This window comes from Tachyglossus aculeatus (assembly GCF_015852505.1).
Source record: "Tachyglossus aculeatus isolate mTacAcu1 chromosome 12 unlocalized genomic scaffold, mTacAcu1.pri SUPER_6_unloc_2, whole genome shotgun sequence".
NCBI classification, from domain to species: Eukaryota; Metazoa; Chordata; class Mammalia; order Monotremata; family Tachyglossidae; genus Tachyglossus; species Tachyglossus aculeatus.
The window spans coordinates 16,900,773-16,921,495 of NW_024044829.1; the positions used below are offsets into that span (position 1 = coordinate 16,900,773).

A 20,723-nucleotide genomic window follows, 5' to 3' on the forward strand; every position below is an offset into this window, starting at 1 on the left:
TTGGAACTTAAATGTGGAAATAGATTGGAATCGACTTAATCAGTCACGGCAGACTCTCCTGGCCATCGTCCATGAATTGGGCCATTAACCTCCTAACTGGGACTCCTTTCATGGTATGATCCAGCGGTAAGGGGAAACCTCTGATGACTTTTTCACTTGACTTAGTGAGGGAGCGGAGACACTTGTACAATTAATTCTGGATAATGAAAGAGATGCTAGAGCCCTGGCTACTGCCTTAGTGAAACAGGGGAGGTTTGCCAGTCATTTTGATAAGTATATGCCCGGATGGGCAGCGAAGCCCCTGCCAGAGCTGCTGGAGATTGAACGCCGTGTACAAAATATGAAACCCACCAATGCTGCAAAGGTCCTGCTTATGGGCACATGCTGCTCCCTGGGGAATTGCTTTTATTGTCATCAGGAGGGTCACTTAAGGAGAGATTGCCCCAAATTGCGGTGAAATAAGTGGGGAAAACACCTACGGTTTCTACCCCCAAGTCGCCCGAACAGTACTAGACCCAATCAGCATCCAGTCTTGAGGAATGGACCCCGTATGCTCCCAACACAAAATACAGGACACGACTTCAGCCCCTTTGGACCTTGGGACCCAGAGGGACCCCAGTGACTCTCGTCCCCCCCGAATATGCGATCCCCTGGGCATGAGTATCCCAATGTGTGTGCCTTACTGGCCGGTTACTCCCTAGGGATTGAATTCCCTGATCTGAGCCCATATGATGAACCATGGGTAAAGCCATACGGCATGGCTCCTGTGGTGACTGATGACCAGCTCGTCACCCATGCCCGAGTCGTTCTGTGAATTGACCATTAATACAAAGTCCTATAAATTGCTAGTTGATACGGGTGCAACGTATTCAGCACTCCCTTCGTTTTCCCTTGGCGCCCGAGGAAAGAATAGGATAAGTATAGTAGGAGTAGGTGGGAAAGTTCAAACTGTTTCTAGAATGCAGCCCCTACAGTGCTGGCTACAGGGGATTTGCATCCACCACCCGTTTCTCATCACTTCTTCCACTCCATCTCCTTTAATAGTACGAGGTCTATTATGCCGTTCGAATGTGACTCTGGTTTGTGATGATCAGGAAGGAATTGTCTTGACTCTAGGAAGCCTCCTGGGCAAACCTGATCCAGTGCACACTTCACCTGCACAGCTGAGTTCCCTCGTAGGACTCCTGGATGCATCTCCCTGCACAGATGATCCCACTCTAAGGACATTGACCCTGACACTGTGGAGTCATGGTCCATCGGATGAAGGCTTTCTTCATGGGGCAGAGCCAGTTACAATTGCAGTCTGAGAGGACCGGGCACCTTCCCAAGTCAAAGAGTATCCAATGTCTCCAGAAGGTAAAGCGGATTTAAAGCCCCTGATAACTGCCTTTTTGCATGAGGGAGTTTTAATCGAATGTTGGTCTCCTTGTAATACGCCAGTGTTGCCTGTGTGAAATCCAGCCTCCCCTCCATCTTATCGGTTAATCCAGGACTTGTGTGCAATTAACTCTTACATTTTGCCCGTGCATGCTGTGGTTCTTAGTCCCTCGGTGGTAGTTAGCTCCGCGAGTCCTAAAGCAACCTGTTTTACTTGTATTGATCTAACTGGTGATTTCTTTACCATCCCGGTGTCCTGTGAGAGCCAGTAACTTTTTGCATTTACCTAGGATGGCCGTCAATTGACCTGGACAAGACTTCCCAGGGTTTTGTCCACTCCCCAACCATCTTTTCGAGAAAATTGTGCAGAGCCCTAACACCCCTCAAATTACCCTAAGGGATCAGTATGTTCCAGTATGTGGATGATATCCTTATTGCCGGGACATAGACGATCTGTGTCGATCTGGTTCCCTCCAGGTCCTAGCTTGTTTGCATCAGCTTGGTCTTAAAGTCAGCCATGAGAAACTGCAGTCGTGTCAGCCCCAGGTAAAATAACTTGGGTTCATGTTGCGGGTGGGAGAAAGAGCAATCGTCCCCAAGCGAGCGAGCCTGATTCAGTGCATGCCTCTCCTCTTGGGATATGCCATTGTTGTTCAGACTCCACATGACGTTGTGCACCTCCTTCGTGGAGCAGCCACCCAAGCCCAATCTGTGGCACATCTGACTAAGTATGAGGATGTGTTATTGGAAAATCTGCAGGTACATGTGGAGTGCTGTGGCTCCGTGAATCTGGCTACTCTGCTGGAGTCCTCCCCCATGACTGACCAAATTCATGATTGTGACGATGTAGTTCAGGAAACTGTAGCTCCTCGACCTGACCTCCACGATGAGCCTCTGTTCACTCCTGAAGCCTCCTGGGAAAACCTGATCCACTACACACTTCACCTGCACAGCTGAGTTCCCTACTACTATGTGCAAGGCACTGTTCTAAGTGCTGGGGGTATAAAAGGTGATCGGTTTGTCCCAAAGGGGGCTCATAGTCTTCATCACCATTTTACAGATGAGATAACTGAGGCCCAGAGAAGTTAAGTGACTTGCCCAAAGTCACACAGCTGACAAGTGACAGAGCCAGCTTTAGAACCCATGACCTCTGACTCCAAAGTCCGTGCTCTTTCCACTGAGCAACGCTGATCTAACTTTGTTTACAGATGGCTCCTCCTATATGGACCAAGGGGTGTGCGTCACCGGCGCTGCCATTGTCATTCACCCCTCACATCCAAGCCGTCACCAAAACCTGCCGGTCTCAGCTCCGCAACATTGCCAAGATCCGCCCTTTCCTCTCCATCCATACCGCTACACTGCTCATTCAAGCTCTCATCCTATCCCGTCTGGACTACTGCATCAGCCTTCTCTCTGATCTCCCATCCTCATGTCTCTCCCCACTTCAATCCATACTTCATGCTGCTGCCCGGATTATCTTTGTACAGAAACGCTCTGAGCACATTACTCCCTCCTCAAATATCTCCAGTGGCTACCAATCAATCTGCACATCAGGCAGAAACTCCTCACCCTGGGCTTCAAGGCTGTCCATCACCTCGCCCCCTCCTACCTCACCTCCCTTCTCTCCTTCTACAGCCCAGCCCGCACCCTCCACTCCTCCGCCGCTAATTTCCTCACCGTACCTCGTTCTCGCCTGTCCCTCCATCGACCCCTGGCCCACGTCATCCCCCGGGCCTGGAATGCCCTCCCTCTGCCCATCCGCCAAGCTAGCTCTCTTCCTCCCTTCAAGGCCCTACTGAGAGCTCACCTCCTCCAGGAGGCCTTCCCAGACTGAGCCTCTTCCTTCCTCTCCCCCTTGTCCCCCTCTCCATCCCCCCATCTTACCTCCTTCCCTTCCCCACAGCACCTGTATATATGTATATATGTTTGTATATATTTATTACTCTATTTATTTATTTATTTATTTTCCTTGTACATATCTATTCTATTTATTTTATTTTGTTAGTATGTTTGGTTTTGTCTCCCCCTTCTAGACTGTGAGCCCACTGTTGGGTTTGGACTGTCTCTATATGTTGCCAATTTGTACTTACCAAGCGCTTAGTACAGTGCTCTGCACACAGTAAGTGCTCAATAAATACGATTGATGATGATGATGATGATTGTTACCCTAACCTCTGTGCTGTGGACTGGCTCCCTCCCAGCTTCTTGCAGTGAGCAGGCAGCTGAGATTGAAGCCCTTACACAGGCATTATTACTCGGTAAGGGGAAGCACGTGAGCATCTGTATGGACTCTAAGTTTGCCTTTGGGGTCTTTCATGCTACAGGTGCCCTGTGGCAAAGTCGTGGGTTGCTCACCTCAGCTGGCCATCAGGTTGTTAATGGGGATCATATAGAGCACCTACTATGGGCTCTTTTACTCCCAGTCGAGGTGGCCATTGTGCATGTTCGTGCCCACAACTGAGGAAGTGATTCCCTGAGTTTGGGCAATTGCCGAGCCAACGAGGCCTCTCACTGGGCAGCCCTCCAGTTTTCCTGTGCTTCTTGTTTTCGGTGTGCTGTTTCTCAGCTTCTGAAGGCCTGCTTCCGACATGCTTCATCTACCCTGATGCTTCTGCAAACCCCAACTGTACCCCTGCCCAAGGCCGAGGTCATGTACCTGTAGCACCATCTGGGAGCCATGTTTCGCTGAGGAGGGGGATTGTTGTGTGTGGTCTGCTCTGTTATGCCTGAATTTTTCTGTCTTTTCCTTTACTTTAGGTGCCGGCTTTGTGGAAGGCCTATGTTATCCCGAGGAGGGTTGTGTGTGATCCTCCCAGAGGCCATGGGCCTCGGAAGGATCAAAGGGAGGATTGTTGTCTGCCTGCGGACTTGGCATGACTGAATCCATCTTGTGCATACCAATAGTAACCCTCCATTTTGTGCAGAATGAAAGCACTCCAGTATGTGCAAAGCTACATTAACCAAAGTGGCTCAACTCTGAATGGGATGTCCCCATTCTGTGCTGACCATTATCTCCTGATAACATCCTGATAACAGGGATTTTGACACTAACCAAACCATGAAAAACAAAGGGTTGTAATTTAACTCAGGATCTCGGAATGCCAAGGTTTCACGTGTGGTACGTGTGCGGGAATCCTTTGTGTAGCTCAGATGGGGAACTAAATAAAAGAGGAAGCAGAGGCTAGGATCGGGGCTGCTTGCCACTCTTACCTCTCTTGGGAGGTGAACTGGCAGGTAGTCAACCTTCCTACATTTCCTGCTCTATCTGAACTCATGTCTCCGAGTCATTTTTCCTATCTGCATCACCACCTTGGGCTCTCAAACCCTGTGGACATTTACACCGGTTAACCCATTTTGCACCCTACTTTTCTTTAACAATCCCCATTTTACAAATGAGGTATCTGAGGTATAGATAAGTTAAGCGACTTGCCCAAGATCACACAGCAGACTTGTGGCAGAGCTGGGATTAGAAGCTATGATCTCCAACCCCCAGGCCCATGTTCTTTCCACTAGGCCATGCTGCTTCTCTGTAAAACCCCAGTCACCTGGAGAATCTTGGAGCAAAGCGGGAGATGGAAGATAATCACTGCTTTCCTCACAGGAGGTTTCATTGCTTCCATTCCGTGGCTGGAGAAGAAAACATGGCTTATTATCCTATACATGTATGTTTGCATGCATCTATGTGCATATTCACATATGCATGTTCCTGTGCCCAAGAACATGTGCACTTATGATATTCATATATACACATGTTCACATGTATGTACTTACATACAAGTAAATATATGTATATATTAATATTTTCCACATACACTGTGTATACATATATATATATATGCACTCTTTTGTGTGCTGAAGAGCTAGAAATAGGATTGGTATATCATAAGATACATACATATATACACATAGATATTTGTCTGTGCATAGGTTCATATATGTAAACATGGAAGAATTTGATTTCTTTTAAATAATTAGCCATGAGCCCAGTTTGTGCCTCCAAAGCCAAGATAATTAGAACTGTGCAATTCTTCCATGTTTTGACCAAACGGGATTTTGGTTCTATTTTCAACTAAGGTTATTGGAGACAGAGCTGCAAGGTGGTAGAGGGTGCTTTCATGTCCCTCACACAAGCCCTGGTGGAGAAGATTCATCTTTAAACAAGGAGCCAGACAAAGAAAATCCTTTATAAATGTGGGGACTCTCATGGTATAGGTGTCCATCTCTCCAAGAACCTGGTCTCTAGAGACGAAGAGAGGCAGGGGATTAGAGGTGAAGTAATGGCAGAAAGAGAGAGGGGGGATTTGTGGGTGCTGGTACACACAGGTGATTTGGGGACTCAGATCCAATCCAAGGACTGGAGGAATAAGTGGGTTCCCCCAGAGCACCCCAGGAGATAACCCCTGGGCTACAGACCTGGATCCTGAAAGTACCTCCCATCTTTAAAATCTGCCAGCTGTAAAAATCCTACTGCATTATAAGAATAGATGGATTCCTTAGGCCAAACTGCGACCCGAATCCTACCCTGAAGACTGGATTTCTGCCTTGAGACGATGATGATGATGATGGCATTTGTTAAGCGCTTACTATGTGCAAAGCACTGTTCTAAGCGCTGGGGAGGATACAAGGTGATCAGGTTGTCCCATGTGGGGCTCACAGTCTTAATCCCCATTTTACAGATGAGGAAACTGAGGCCCAGAGAAGTGAAGTGACTTGCCCAAAGTCACACAGCTGACAACTGGTGGAGCCGGGATTTGAATCCGGGATTTGAGCTGTAAGGAGAAGTCAGGGAAGGATTGGATGAGGTGGGAGAGATGGATGGAAAATCAGTGATGAGAGTAGTACTTAGATTTAAAACCAAATATGGCTGCTAATTATGACCTTATGATTAACAGAAACTTCAAAGAAGGTCTGCTGAATGCCAAGAAAGAAAAAGCTTGAGACAGCTTTAATCGCTAACTCAAGTTCATTACCCTTTTCCTCCTGCTCCAACTCCCTGATCATGATTCTGCATTCAGGAAGGTTAAACAATCTTTTTCACCTCCATGTATTGAAATGTAAAAATAAACCTAGCAATATTACCCAAAAATATTCTTATAGAGCTTTGTTGTAAGTTTGAATTTGCAATGTGGAATTAATCGCATGTGTTTACTCATTCACATTTAAGGCTAAGCAATGCCAACTGAACTCTTCATCTCTACCTCACAGTAGAACCCCCACATTCTGCAAAAAGGCATTTTCTATGGCAAACCATGAAAATGTCTACAATTTGGGGGAATATAATTTTCTTCTCAATATTTTCTTCAGTGCACCTTTCATCTCACTGTTTTTCAAATTGTAGATGAGAGGGCTTAGCAGAGGTGTGAGCAGAACATATGCCAGAGAGAGCAATTCCTTGCTTTCTGGCCTTTGTAACTCGCCTTTGTAACTGACCTTTGGTTGCAAGTAGGTGAGATTAGCTAGGCCATAGAATAGGGTCACAGGCGTCAGATGAGAAGCACAGGTGGAGAAGGCTTTTTGTCTTCCAGCTGTTGAAGACATTTTCAGAATAGTGTACAGGATGTGAGTGTAGGACAGACGTATCAGGAAAGGAAGCATAACCACTGAAATGGTGCCTATACAGGCATAAATTGCAAAGAGGAAGGTGTCTCCACACACGAGCTCTAGTACCGAGGGAGTTTCACAGAGAGGTGGTTAATTTTATTGTGGCCATAAAACGGAAAGCTAAATATCCAAGGGATTTGAATCATGGCAATAACTGACCTGGAAATTACTGAACTCACTGTGAGCTTGGTGACAACTGCTTTATTCATAAGAACGGGGTAATGCAGGGTATTACAGATGGCCACATAGCAACCATAGGCCATTTCACATAGGAGAAAGCATTCCATAACCCCTAGGAATAGAATGAAATACGTTTGCACCGTACAACCAGCAAACGAAATGGTTTTGTGATCCACTGAAAGAATCACAAGCATTTTGGGGACGATCGTTCCACTGAAACAAGTTTCTGAGATGGACAAGATTCTCAGGAATAAGTACATAGGAATGTGAAAATTCTTTTCCAGGGTGATGATGAAGACAATGACCATGTTTCCTACCATGATAATTAAGTAAATGATTAAAAACACCACGAACAGAAGAAACTGCTGTTTGGGAAAGTTGGAAAAACTCAGGAGAATGCAGTCAGTCACAGCACTGTAGTTCCCCTCATCATTTCAAGCTTGAAAACAGGAAGCAAATGGCATGTTAATGTTCTTCAGCATGAGTTTAACTTATTCTGAAATCTGGCTTCTGCAATGACTTAACATCCTGTTCAACTATCATTCACAGCCATCTATGAGAGATCAGAAATCAGCATTCCCATCTCTTCTGGGATCTCCATTTGGCGTTTGCTACATTCACTGAACAAATCACCAGGATGATTTGCAAATCACCAGGATGGGAAATTTCGCACAGAGCTGAAAAATGGATGATGGATATTCCTAGACCAAAAGGACAGAATCAGATTTGCCATTAAATGGACAGTTTTATTCTACACAGTCATAGATAACGTGGGATTCTGTATCCATAAGCATAAAAAGGCTTTGCTATTCATGTCTAAATCAATCAATCCATCCATCATATTTATTGAGCACTTACTGCATGCCTGGAAGAACACTTGGAGCACTTGGGAGAATACAACATGACAATGAAACTGAAACATCCACAGTGAGCTTACATCCAAGAGATGGAGAAATGTCAGAAATGGGATTTGAACCCACACCTCTATTCAGAGACCAGAAGCCCCAGTAAGGGGAAGTGACAACTTAAGTCTGCCTCCTCAGACCACAAGGCCAGGGCTCTTGCTCTTCCTCTAGGAACACAGGCACATAGATAGTTTCTGTTGACAAGGATTGCTTCTGGCAGGTTTTCTATATGATCAGGTTTGACTTCAGATGTTTGACCACCCTAGTGAGAGGAATAACTTCCCCCTTCTCTAGGATCACATGACAGTCAGTGATGACATGCAATGTGACCTATTGATATCATTTGGAACAATGTACAGTAATCCTCCCTAACCTATTTTTCACCCACCTGAACGTAGCCAACTGACCAATCAATCCATAATACTCTCCCAAGCCTTAGTACACAGTAAGCACTCAATAAACATGACTGATTGATAATATGAATTTGTACTTCCCAAGCGCTTAGTACAGTGCTCTACACACAATAAGTGCTCAATAAATGCGATTGAATGAATGAATGAATAAATTGAGCTCTGTGGGAAGCGTGCCCTGTCTGTGAATTCTCCCCCTCCCTCTGCCTGAGCAACCTATAGCAAGGACACAGAACTGCTACACTAGAAGGTTGTGAAACAGGAATTATCTCAATCAGATAGACAACCTGGGAATACGGGGAGGTCTAACCGGTACTAGGGGTCTTTGTATATGAGGCATTGCTGCTAATTTTAGTTGTAGGCATTTAGACTGGGCCTTGCAGAACCTGCCCTGCTGATTAGTACTCGGAACCCCTCCCCAGCTTGCTTGCTGTGCTACAGCTATGTGAGTACACCCAATAAAGAGGCAGAACTGATCACTCTGGCTCGATGTCTGGTCTTTGGCTTGTCATTGCCCAATCTAAAGAACACGGAGCCTCCCTCTGGTCGGCGACCCCAGCTGACTTGGGGGCATCTCCCCACAATTGGGGAGATTAGTACAGTGCTCTCACAATTAGTACAATTAGTACAGTGCTCTGCACACAGTAAGCGCTCAATAAATACAATTGATTGATTGATAATTGGCGTAGTTGCCAGGATTGTGTGTCAATGCCCCAAACCCCAGACATGGATAAAAAGGAGGTGGGATGCCTGGTATCTCAGATCCCGGGGTGGAACTCGGGACAGGTGTAGCTGAAGTGCTTGATATGGCTTCCCCCCACGACCCCCGGGAATGGGGTGCTCTAGTGGAGACCCCAGAGGGCATAGAGGAAGCTCTATGAGCCCTGGCCATACATAAGATGTCAAAATCAGAGCAGAACTCAGAGCGGAACTCGGGAATGTGATCGGGTGTAGCTGAAGTGATTGATATGGCTGGCCCTCCCCGGGAATGGGGTGCTCTAGTGGAGACCCCGAAGGGCATAGAGGACACTCTATGAGCCCTGGACATCCATAAGATGTCAAAATCAGGAAGGAGAGCCGTTGTGAACCTACGATGTCTGCTGCTGGTGGCATGCCAAAATGAAATGAATATGTGGCTGGAAAGCGAAAGTAAAGCCCGGGAAGCTGGAAAGGTGGCTCACGAGAACCAGGAGTCGAAAGAGCCTTATGCAGGACTCCTACAAACGACAAATAAGGCGGCCGAAGAAGCAGTCGAGAAGGGGGTCATCTTGGGGTGCAGACTAGCAAAACTGAAGGGGCAACCGATGTGCCACCCCAGGGTATGGACACTTATAATGGGCACCAACTGGCACCCAGACAAGAATGGGGTGATGAGGAAATGATTAACATCACAGAAGAAGACACCGAGGGAACTAAACTAAACTAAAAGTACCCTCAGCCCTGAAGGGATAGGGAACCCTGAACCCAGGGACCACCTCCCTGAAAGGGATTATACCCCGGCAGAATTGATGGGGTCCACAAGCAATACCATCAGCAGCCTCGAGAAACGCTGCTGTCATGGATGGTCTGATGCTGGGACCAGGAGAGTGATGGGATTAAATTAACTGGAGTTGCAGCTACTCTCCAAGTCAGGCAGTGGTGAAAAGTGGGTCAGGTCAACATGGGTAACCACTCCCTGATGGATTGGGCAGTGGCTACTGTAAAAGACGCCTGGACCATCCCAGACAAGCTACCCGCGGAACGAGAAGATTGGGTGGATATAGAAGGGGCATGCACATTATTGAGAAGGTTGGGAATGAAACAGCAAATATATGCTGCAGGAGATTATAGCCCCAATGCAGCACTCTTGAATTCCAGGATGCGCAGTAAACTCCTCAAGTCGGCATCCCCTAAAGTAGAGGGAGTGTTGCTATCCCTGGTTGCCGAGAAGATGGGCAAGCCTGTCATAGATCTTATACTGGCTTTGGGGGATCTGGAAGCGCTGATTCCAAAGTCTAGCAGGATTCAAGGGGTGGCTCCAACAAAACCCATCACTCTGGATGAAGCAAAACAGAGAGTATACCGATCCCAAACGTGGAGAGATTTAATAAGGGCCAGGATCAAATGAGAAAAGATAGATAAACAGCCGATCACCATGTTGTTGGCCCTGTGGAGAAAACTACCTAAGGATCAGAGGTATACCACTGGGGAAGGCAAACCCACAGCTGAAGCACCAAAAGTGTCACTGGGCGCAAAAATGGAGGCCCGTCCACTCAGCCCTAGGTGGTGCCTTCTACACTGCTGTACCGGGACCTGAACGAATGGAGAGACCAGACGTAGGGATGTAGCCAAGGATGCTCCCTTTGGGTCAGGTCGATCAGAGGGGATCGGAGGCCATACGTTACCCTGACCGTTTTCTGGGGTCCCCAGAATATTCAGTTCACCTTTGTCTTGGTGGACACCAGTGTGTAAGTCACCCGTATACATGGGGACCCCAGAAAATTCATGGGCCCCCGGGTGTGGATAGAAGGGTTTGGGGGACACAGCACCTCTGCCGTGAGAACCACTCTCTGATTGGATGTGGGCCAGATGGCCCCTACCACCTATCAAGCACTCATCACGGCAGTGCCCGAGTGTATATTGGGGGTCGTGACACTTGAGAACCCAGGACCCCCTCCCTCGATTCCCTCAGTACCAATTTGCAAGAACTGGCTTGTGGAGAAGGGGGAGGGGGAACTGCCAACTGGGACATGGTACACTGATGTGTCAGCCAAAGGGAACCCGATTACATGGGCTACAGTTGCAGTTCACCCACCCATGGATACCATCCTCTGGGAAAAAGGGGTCCATCTGTCCAGCCAATGGGCTGAACTCAGGGTGGTATGGATGCTCCTATCCACGCAATCTGATTTAGATGTCTTAGGAACCGACTCGTGTGGGCTGTATACAGCAGCCTAGCCCCATGGTTGGGGGTGTGGGAAGCCAAGAGGTGGATGGTAGCACGGGGCGAGGTATGGGAAAAGAGATGTGGTGTGACATTGCTCGAATATTAAGAGCCCGGGAGGCCCCTCTCACCGTGTACCATGTGCCAGCTCACCGGGGACCCCCGGGAACGAGGAGGCAGGCAGGCTCACGCAAGGGCGGGAGGCACGGCCCACCAACGCCATCCAGGGGGTACATGAGGCACTAGCTCATAACAGGGTGGATGCCACATATCGAGCTCTCCACAGACCGGGTTGGGAAGGAACCCGCAAGGAGGTACGTGAATTCTTGTAAGACTGTAAATATTGCATGAAAAAGAATTTGTGGCCCTATGGCCAAAAGATGACCCCTGCCCCTAAGCCAGGGAAAGAGATATGTGCTCACCGCGGTGGATACTCAGATGGGAGTGGTGTTCACCTACCCAGTGGCAGCAGCAATGCAGGTTGCTACTATACAAGGGCTTCAGGTGATGGGGGCTGGATGGCTAGCCGGCCTACATAGATTCTGATCAGTGGACCCACTTTACGGAGCACGAGGTCAAGGAGTGGGCCACGCAACATGACATTCTGTGGCCCTTACCCTGCTGGAAGGTGGCACCACCATTCCAGCGCAGTTGATCGGCAGAACCGATGTGCGGTGGGACGCCGCCCCTAAAGGACGACGGCTCCTACTCTATCCTAATCCTCCTCGACCTCTCAGCTGCCTTCGACACTGTGGACCACCCCCTTCTCCTCAACACGCTATCCGACCTTGACTTCACAGACTCCGTCCTCTCCTGGTTCTCCTCTTATCTCTCCGGTAGTTCATTCTCAGTCTCTTTTGCAGGCTCCTCTTCCCCTCCCATACCCTTACTGTGAGGGTTCCCCAAGGTTCAGTGCTTGGTCCGCTTCTGTTCTCGATTTACACTCACTCCCTTGGTGACCTCATAAACTCCCACGGCTTCAACTATCATCTCTACGCTGATGACACCCAGATCTACATCTCTGCCCCTGCTCTCTCCCCTTCTCTCCAGGCTCGCATCGCCTCCTGCCTTCAGGACATCTCCATCTGGATGTCTGCCCGCCACCTAAAAGTCAACATGTCCAAGACTGAACTCCTTGTCTTCCCTCCCAAACCCTGCCCTCTCCCTGACTTTCCCATCTCTGTTGACAACACTACCATCCTTCCCGTCTCACAAGCCCGCAACCTTGGTGTCATCCTCGACTCCGCTCTCTCATTCACCCCTCACATCCAAGCTGTCACCAAAACCTGCCGGTCTCAGCTCCGCAACATTGCCAAGATCCGCCCTTTCCTCTCCATCCAAACCGCTACCCTGCTCGTTCAAGCTCTCATCCTATCCCGTCTGGACTACTGCATCAGCCTTCTCTCTGATCTCCCATCCTCGTATCTCTCCCCACTTCAATCCATACTTCATGCTGCTGCCCGGATTGTCTTTGTCCAGAAACGCTCTGGGCATGTTACTCCTCTCCTCAAAAATCTCCAGTGGCTACCAATCATTCTGCACATCAGGCAGAAACTCCTCACCCTGGGCTTCAAGACTCTCCATCACCTCGGCCCCTCCTACCTCACATCCCTTCTCTCCTTCTACAGCCCAGCCCGCACCCTCCGCTCCTCTGCTGCTAATCTCCTCACCGTGCCTCGTTCTTGCCTGTCCCGCCATCGACCCCCGGCCCACGTCATCCCCCGGGCCTGGAATGCCCTCCCTCTGCCCATCCGCCAAGCTAGCTCTCTTCCTCCCTTCAAGGCCCTACTGAGAGCTCACCTTCTCCAGGAGGCCTTTCCAGACTGAGCCCCTTCCTTCCTCTCCCCCTCGTCCATCCCCCCATCTTACCTCCTTCCCTTCCCCACAGCACCTGTATATATGTATATATGTTTGTACATATTTACTACTGTATTTATTTATTTATTTATCTTACTTGTACATATTTATTCTATTTATTTTATTTTGTTAGTATGTTTGGTTTTGTTCTCTGTCTCCCCCTTCTAGACTGTGAGCCCACTGTTGGGTAGGGACTGTCCCTATGTGTTGCCGACTTGTACTTCCCAAGCACTTAGTACAGTGCTCTGCACACAGTAAACGCTCAATAAATACGATTGATTGATTGATTGATTGACAGTTACCTGCCACTGTAATCACAGCTGGAGAGCACAATGGGCCGTGGGAGACTGTGATAGTATTCAACACCCCCGTGCAGGTGTTCTGCCATATGCTGGAGCTATGGGAAGCCACCCTGGAAGGGGCTTGCCTGTTCACCCACACTCGATGGACTATCAAGGCAATCTCCAGGTCGTTTGAACGTTGGTGGGTAGATACCCATCACCCAAACTGCTCCACTACCCTGGCCCAGCTCCGGCGACAATGGGCCTGGTATGTAGGAAACCGGTAGCCAGCAAGGACCCCCGGATGATGGAAGAGAGACAACACTGGGTGGGTCGGCAGCATGCTAGGAGTATGGAAACAAGCAGACATCCAAGGCCTAGGGGATGCCCGAGGCCGAGACCTCCAATATGAAAGCCAGATCCAGCAGGTAATTAGCACTGGAATGTTGCAGGATGCCGGAGGGTGGAGAAGAATGGCACTGTCAACCGGAACTCTGAAGATGTGGGTGGGTATACTCACAGGGGAGCTGGCCTGGTGGGCTGAAACATCACCTGGTCAGATGCCTGCATTCAGACTCAGTTAGGGCTGCTACCATATCTCACCACCCTAACAGAAGAAGTAAGCCAAGCACAGTGGGCCCCCAGCGTGGCTCACCTGTATCCAGCCTCTGTCACATTACCGGCCATTCAGGTACTATACGGTGGATGTACCACCCATTACTGTAAGCTGAGGGTATGTCACCCAGTGGGCAAACTGCCCCTGTGAGCTACCACCCTAGTGGGTTTAGGAATAGTGCAGGATGGCAAGGGGTTGGTCTCCCTGGGAGAGAGGTGGGGATGGTGGAATGGGTCCAGGAATCAATGGGAGCCCTTCTCCCTTTCTGGGTGTACCCAAGTAAAGAGGGATTGTTTCTGCCCATGGGACTCCAGGGGACATGAGAGCGTACAGGAAAGTTGGCCAATTTCCATCACTGGGGTGTAAAAGGGAGACTACAGGCATTTGGGTGATGGGAAATTCTGTTGGATGTGTGGAGAACATATAACAATTTTAATTATAGTGTTAGTGCTGCCTGTCCTAATTTAATGCTTCTTTGTAGTAATATGTCTTTAGTAGGGTTGCACATTGGTAATTGTATCAACCTCCTCAGATGGGAGCAACATAAACACCACACCCTCCTCTGGGACATGCCAACGGATCTAATGGACTCAGTAGTTTGGCCAGAGCAAGTGGAGGAGGCCACAAAAGTGATACGACAAGCCCTAGTGGACGCACAGCAAAACTGGAACCACACCACGCTCCGCCTAACCAAAGCTGGACTGTAGATACGAACACTGAACCAAAGGATAGTGACAGACTGTAGGTGGTTCTCATGGCTGTGGGGGTGCGGGAGTGTTGGAAGGGGACATTGGTCCCAGTGGGTCGTGCTAGGGTGCGTCGTGATCTGCGCAGCTTTGGTGCTAGGATGCTGTTAATTGCACAGGCCCTCCATCAAAACTATCGTGGTCCCCAGCTCCAGGTTGCTCTAGGCATACGGAGGAGGCGAAGGGGTGGAGTGTTGAAAGAGTGTTAATTCACCCCCTCCCTCCACCTGAGCAACCCACAGCCCAGGCCCCCCTGACTATTGAGGTCCCCAGCTCCTGGTTGCTCTAGGTGTATGGAGGGGGCAGGGGATGGAGTGTGGGAAGAGTGCCCTATCTGTGAATTCTCCCCCTCCCTCCGCCTAAGCAACCCACAGCAAGGACACAGAACCGCTACACTACAACGTTGTGAAACGGGAACTGTCTCAATCAGATAGACAACCTAGGAATATGGGCTAACCGGTTCAAGGAACCTTCGTATATGAGGCATTGCTGCTATTTCTAGTTGTAGGTGGTTAGATTGAGCCTTGCAGAGCCTGCCCAGCTTATTAGTACTTGGAACCCCTCCTTAGCTTTCTTGCTGTGCTACAGCTATGTGAGTACACCCAATAAAGAGGCAGAACTGATCACTCTCGCTCGATGTCTGGTCTTTGGCTCATCATTGCCCAATCTAAAGAACATGGAGCCGCTCTCTGGTCGGTGACCCCAGCTGACATAGGGGGCATCTTCCCACAAGCTCTTTCTATGTGCAGAGCACTACACGAAATTCTTGAGAGGACACTAGAGTTAGTATACATGATCCCTGCCCTCAAGGAGTTTACAATCCAGTGGGAGAGACAGACATTAAAATAAATTAAAGATAAGGAGAAAGTAATAAAATGAAAGATATGAAACTTATCGCCTGGAACTGACACCTCTAGAGATATATCACTAATTCAAATATTGAAGTTATAATTCTTCAAAAGTTCTGAAAATAAAATCCATGATGATAAAAACCTAGCGATGCTTTGAGAGGTCACCCCATCTCAATAGCAACTATCACCACCATGATGATGCACCCTGACTAGGAATGTCTCTTAGAGTCAGACGTCTGTCCTGTATATATGTGTGTCTGCGTGTATGTGTGTGAGCTGGTTGGAGAGGTCTCTGCAGTACTCTGTGGAATTCTCCTTTATTGGCTATAATCAAGAGCGTGGGTAAGGAGCTACAAAATAATTCATAATTGGGGATTCTGGGATTCATTTTCATACGTTCATTTTCCTGTCATTCTCCCTGCCCATAATGTCATTTATGATTCTTCTGATTTGTACCTCTCACATGCAGTTCATCTTTAAATCCTGTTGTTTTTCGTCCACAGTTTTCCAGATCCATCCCTTCCTCTCCTTATTATTTTTATTATTCTTCACTCTCTTATGCCCACCATCCTGATCCATATTTCCCCTCTCCTCTCCTCTTCATCTTTCTAGGTTTTTGAAGTTACTCAATAGTACTATTTATTAAGCACCTACTATTTGCAAAGCCCTGAATTAAGCAATAAGAAAAAGTACATGGTGAGGCATTAGATATGGTCCATTAATCTTGCCCTGTCTTATGCCATAGAGTCGTCTCCAACCCATAGCGAAACCATGAACACATCTTTTCCATACTGCCTCACCTCCATCTGGAATCGTTCTGGTAGTGGATCCACAGAGTTCTTGGTAAAAATATAGAAGTGGTTTGCCATTGCGTCCTTCCACACAGTCAACGTGAGTCTCTGCTCTCGCTTATCTCCCATGCTGCTGCTGCCCAGAACAATTGAGTTTTGACTTGTAGCAGATTGCCTTCCACTTTCTAGCCCCTGTCCAAGCTAGGAATGGAATGGGTATGCTTCTACTTGACTCTCTCTCTCCTATAGTCGAGACTGGTAGAGTACTGGAAACTCACCGGGTGCGACCCTGAGAGAGGGGTCCATTAATACAGTAATATAAATAAATAAATTATGGATAATAAGTGTTTTGGTACTGATGGGGTGAGTATAGGATGAAAATCCCAGTGCAAGGGTGATGTAGAAGGGCGTGGAAGAAGAAGAAATGAGGGCCTAGTTAGTGAAGGGCTCATGGAGGAGATTTGCCTTCAATAAGGCTTTGACAGTGAGAGAAAGATCATCTGCTGGATTCAAAGAGGGAAAGTTTCCAGGCCAGAGGTAGGAAGTGGGTGAGAAATTGGTGGTGAGGTAGATGAGACTAGTCTCCAGTTGTGGCACTGAGAACTGTGTGATTATTTACCTATTTATAATGTTTATGCCTGTCAATCAATCAATCAATCAACCGTATTTATTGAGCACTTACTGTGTGCAGAGCACTGTACTAAGCGCTTGGGAAGTACAAGCTGGCAACATATAGAGACAGTCCCTACCCAACAGTGGGCTCACAGTCTAGAAGGGGGAGACAGAGAACAAAACCAAACATATTAACAAAATAAAATAAATAGAATAGATAGGTACAAGTAAAATAAGTAAATAAATAGAGTAATAAATATGTACAAACATATATACATATATACAGGTGCGGTGGGGAAGGGAAGGAGGTAAGATGCAGGGGATGGAGAGGGGGACGAGGGGGAGAGGAAGGAAGGGGCTCAGTCTGGGAAGGTCTCCTGGAGGAGATGAGCTCTCAGTAGGCCCTTAAAGGGAGGGAGAGAGCTAGCTTGGCGGATGGGCAGAGGAAGGGCATTCCAGGCCCGCGGGACGTGGGCCGGGGGTCGATGGCGGGACAGGAAGGCTGAGTAGGTGCGAATGTGGTTGTCGGTAATGAAACTTGGTGATAACAAGGGCCTTTTTCCCGGGGTTGGGGGGGCGTTGTCAGTCAGGACCGGACAGGTAAGGGGGGTTGGGGGGCACTATAAGGAAGGTCGCTTAAGTGGGTGGGGGTGGAAGCCGGGGGTTGTCTATGGCGGCGCTCGGAGGAGAGGAGCCTTTTGGGAGCAGCGGGGGCCACGCGGTGTGATGGCGGGCCTGCCTCTCGGGAACGGAGTCCCGGGCGTCCATGGCTGGCCTCTCTGGCGCTCTGAGAGGAGCCTTCCGGGAGCAGCGGGGTCCATGTGGTTTGATGGCGGGAGGGCGGGCGGGACTCTCGGGAACGGAGTCCCGGGCGTCTATGGGGGCGCTCTGAGAAGAGGATCCTTCCGGGAGCAGCGGGGGCCACGCAGTGTGATGGCGGGCGTGCGGCCCTCTCGGGAACGGAGTCCCGGGCGTCTATGGCGGCGCGCTCTGAGGAGAGGAGCCTTCCGAGAGCAGCAAGGCCGCGCGGTGTGATGGCGGGCGTGCGGCCCTCTCGGGAACGGAGTCCCGGGCGTCTGTGGCGGCGCTCTGAGGAGAGGATCCTTCCGGGACCAGTGGGGGGCACGCGGTGTGATGGCGGGCGGGCGGGCCTCTCGGGAACGGAGTCCCGGGCGTCTATGGCGGCATTCTGAGGAAAGGATCCTTCCGGGAGCAGCGGGGGCCACGCGGTATGATGGCGGGCGGGCCTCTCGGGAACAGAGTCCCGGGCGTCTATGGCGGCACTCTGAGGAGAGGATCCTTCTTCCCGTCTAGACATCCTGTCTTCCCCTCTAGACATTAAGCTCCTAGTGGGCAAATAATGTGCTTACCAACTCTATTTTATTGTATTCTCCCAGGTGTTTAGTACTTAGTGCATAGTGCTGCATGGAGTAAGAGAAGCAGCGTGGCTCAGTGAAAAAAAGCATGGGCTTTGGAGTCAGAGGTCATGGGTTCAAATCCCGGCTCCACCAATTATCAGCTGTGTGACTTTGGGCTAGTCACTTAACTTCTCTGGGCCTCAGTTACCTCATCTGTAAAATGGGGATTAAGACTGTGAGCCCCCCGTGGGACAATCTGATCACTTTGTAACCTCCCCAGTGCTTAGAACAGTGCTTCGCACATAGTAAGTGCTTAATAAATGCCATCAAAAAAGCGCTCAATATACACTATCGATTTCTTGATTGCTGTTTGTTCTTATTGAAACATCTCAATGTTTAGGGTTGCACCAACATTTAGGAGAAGCTGCATGGCTCAGTGGAAAGGGCGTGGGCTTTGGAATCAGAGGTTCAACTCCCGGGTCTGCCAATTGTCAGCTGTGTGACTTTGGGCAAATCACTTCACTTCTCTGTGCCTCAGTTATCTCAATTGTAAAATGGGGATTAATACTGTGAGCCCCCTGTGGGACAACCTGATCACCTTGTAATCTCCCCAACACTTAGAACACTGCTTTGCACATAGTAAGTGCTTAATAAATGCCATCACTATTATAACCCTTTCCAGGCCTGATTTTCTCTTCATAGCCCATTATAGATCATTCATCCTTTCATTTTGACAACACCCTCTTGAAACTGCTAATATTTTCTACCTGTACAACGTTCTGAATCCATAAATTCTGAACGTTTATCATCCACTACGTGTAGAAGAGCTAAGCCCTCAGAGCTGGTTAATCTAAAGCATACTTTCTAAACATGCCTCATTATATACTTCAAACTTCACATTTCTATTGTAATAATTCTAGTTAGCAAAGAGGTGAAGACCTGAAGTTTATATTGCACTTGATTGAAGGTCTTAAAACCAGGGGCTATCAATCAATCAATCAATCAATCAATCAATCATATTTATTGAGTGATTACTGTGTGCTGAGCACTGTACTAAGCACTTGGGAGAGTACAATGTAACAGAGTTTGTAGAAAAATTCCCTGCCCACAGCCTGGTGTAGTGGATAGAGCGTGAGCCTGGCAGTCAGAATGTCATGGATTCTAATGCCAGGTCCACCACTTGTCTGCTGTGTGATCATGGGAAAATCACTTTACTTCTCTGTGCCTCTGTTACCTCATCTGCAAAATGGGGTTGAGGACTGTAAGCCCCATGTGGGACAGGGACTATGGCCAACCAGATTCGTTTGTATCCACCCCAGAGCTAAGTACAGTGCCTTGGCACATAATATGTGCTTAACAAAATGCCATTATTATTATTATTATCATTCCCTTTCTAAATGAGCTTAGTAGAATGGCAAATTTCCTGGATCTCATTTTGCCTATGTAATCAAAGGGAATAAAACTCACCAGCTGATCGACATAATTGTCATTTCAAGTAATAATCTATGTCAAGAGCATTATCTTCTTATGAAGGAAACTAGCAAGTCCTAGTGGATAAAAGCATGGGCCTGGAAACCAGATGACCTGAGTTCTAATCCCGGCTCTGTTACTTGTTCATTTTGTGACCTTGGGTAAGTCACTTAATTTTTCTGTGCCTCAATTTCCTCAAATGCAAAATGGAGATTCAAAACCTGTTTTTCTTCCTACTTAGACTGTGAGTCCCAAGTGGGCCAGAGACTGTATCCGTTCTGATTAACTCCAGCACTTAGAACAGTGCTTGATACCTAGTAAGCACTTAACAAATACCAAAAAAATATAGAATCTCAGGTAAATAACCCCAGTGGACAGCTTTCTTTACATATACTTTTAATTTTGAAAACATTTAAACATACTGAGTTCCTTAAGAAGCTGAGAAAATAAATTATTTTCCATATGCTAATCATCATCATCATCAATCGTATTTATTGAGCGCTTACTATGTGCAGAGCACTGTACTAATCAATCAATCAATCAATCAATCAATCGTATTTATTGAGCGCTTACTATGTGCAGAGCACTGTACTAAGCGCTTGGGAAGTACAAATTGGCAACACATAGAGACAGTCCCTACCCAACAGTGGGCTCACAGTCTAAAAGGGGGAGACAGAGAACAGAACCAAACATACCAACAAAATAAAATAGGATAGAAATGTACAAGTAAAATAAATAAATTAAT

At 48.1% G+C, this 20,723-nt stretch overlaps 1 non-coding gene and 1 pseudogene across 1 annotated transcript; both read right to left on the bottom strand.

Moving 5' to 3' along the window:
* Nucleotides 1–4,679: 4,679 nt before the first annotated feature.
* LOC119921449 lies at nt 4,680–9,494 on the bottom strand (annotated as a pseudogene).
* Nucleotides 9,495–16,697: 7,203 nt separating this feature from the next.
* On the bottom strand, nt 16,698–16,837 carry LOC119921504. The gene has a single exon (XR_005448539.1). It is a non-coding gene; the product is annotated as a small nucleolar RNA SNORA7 (small nucleolar RNA).
* Nucleotides 16,838–20,723: the final 3,886 nt, after the last annotated feature.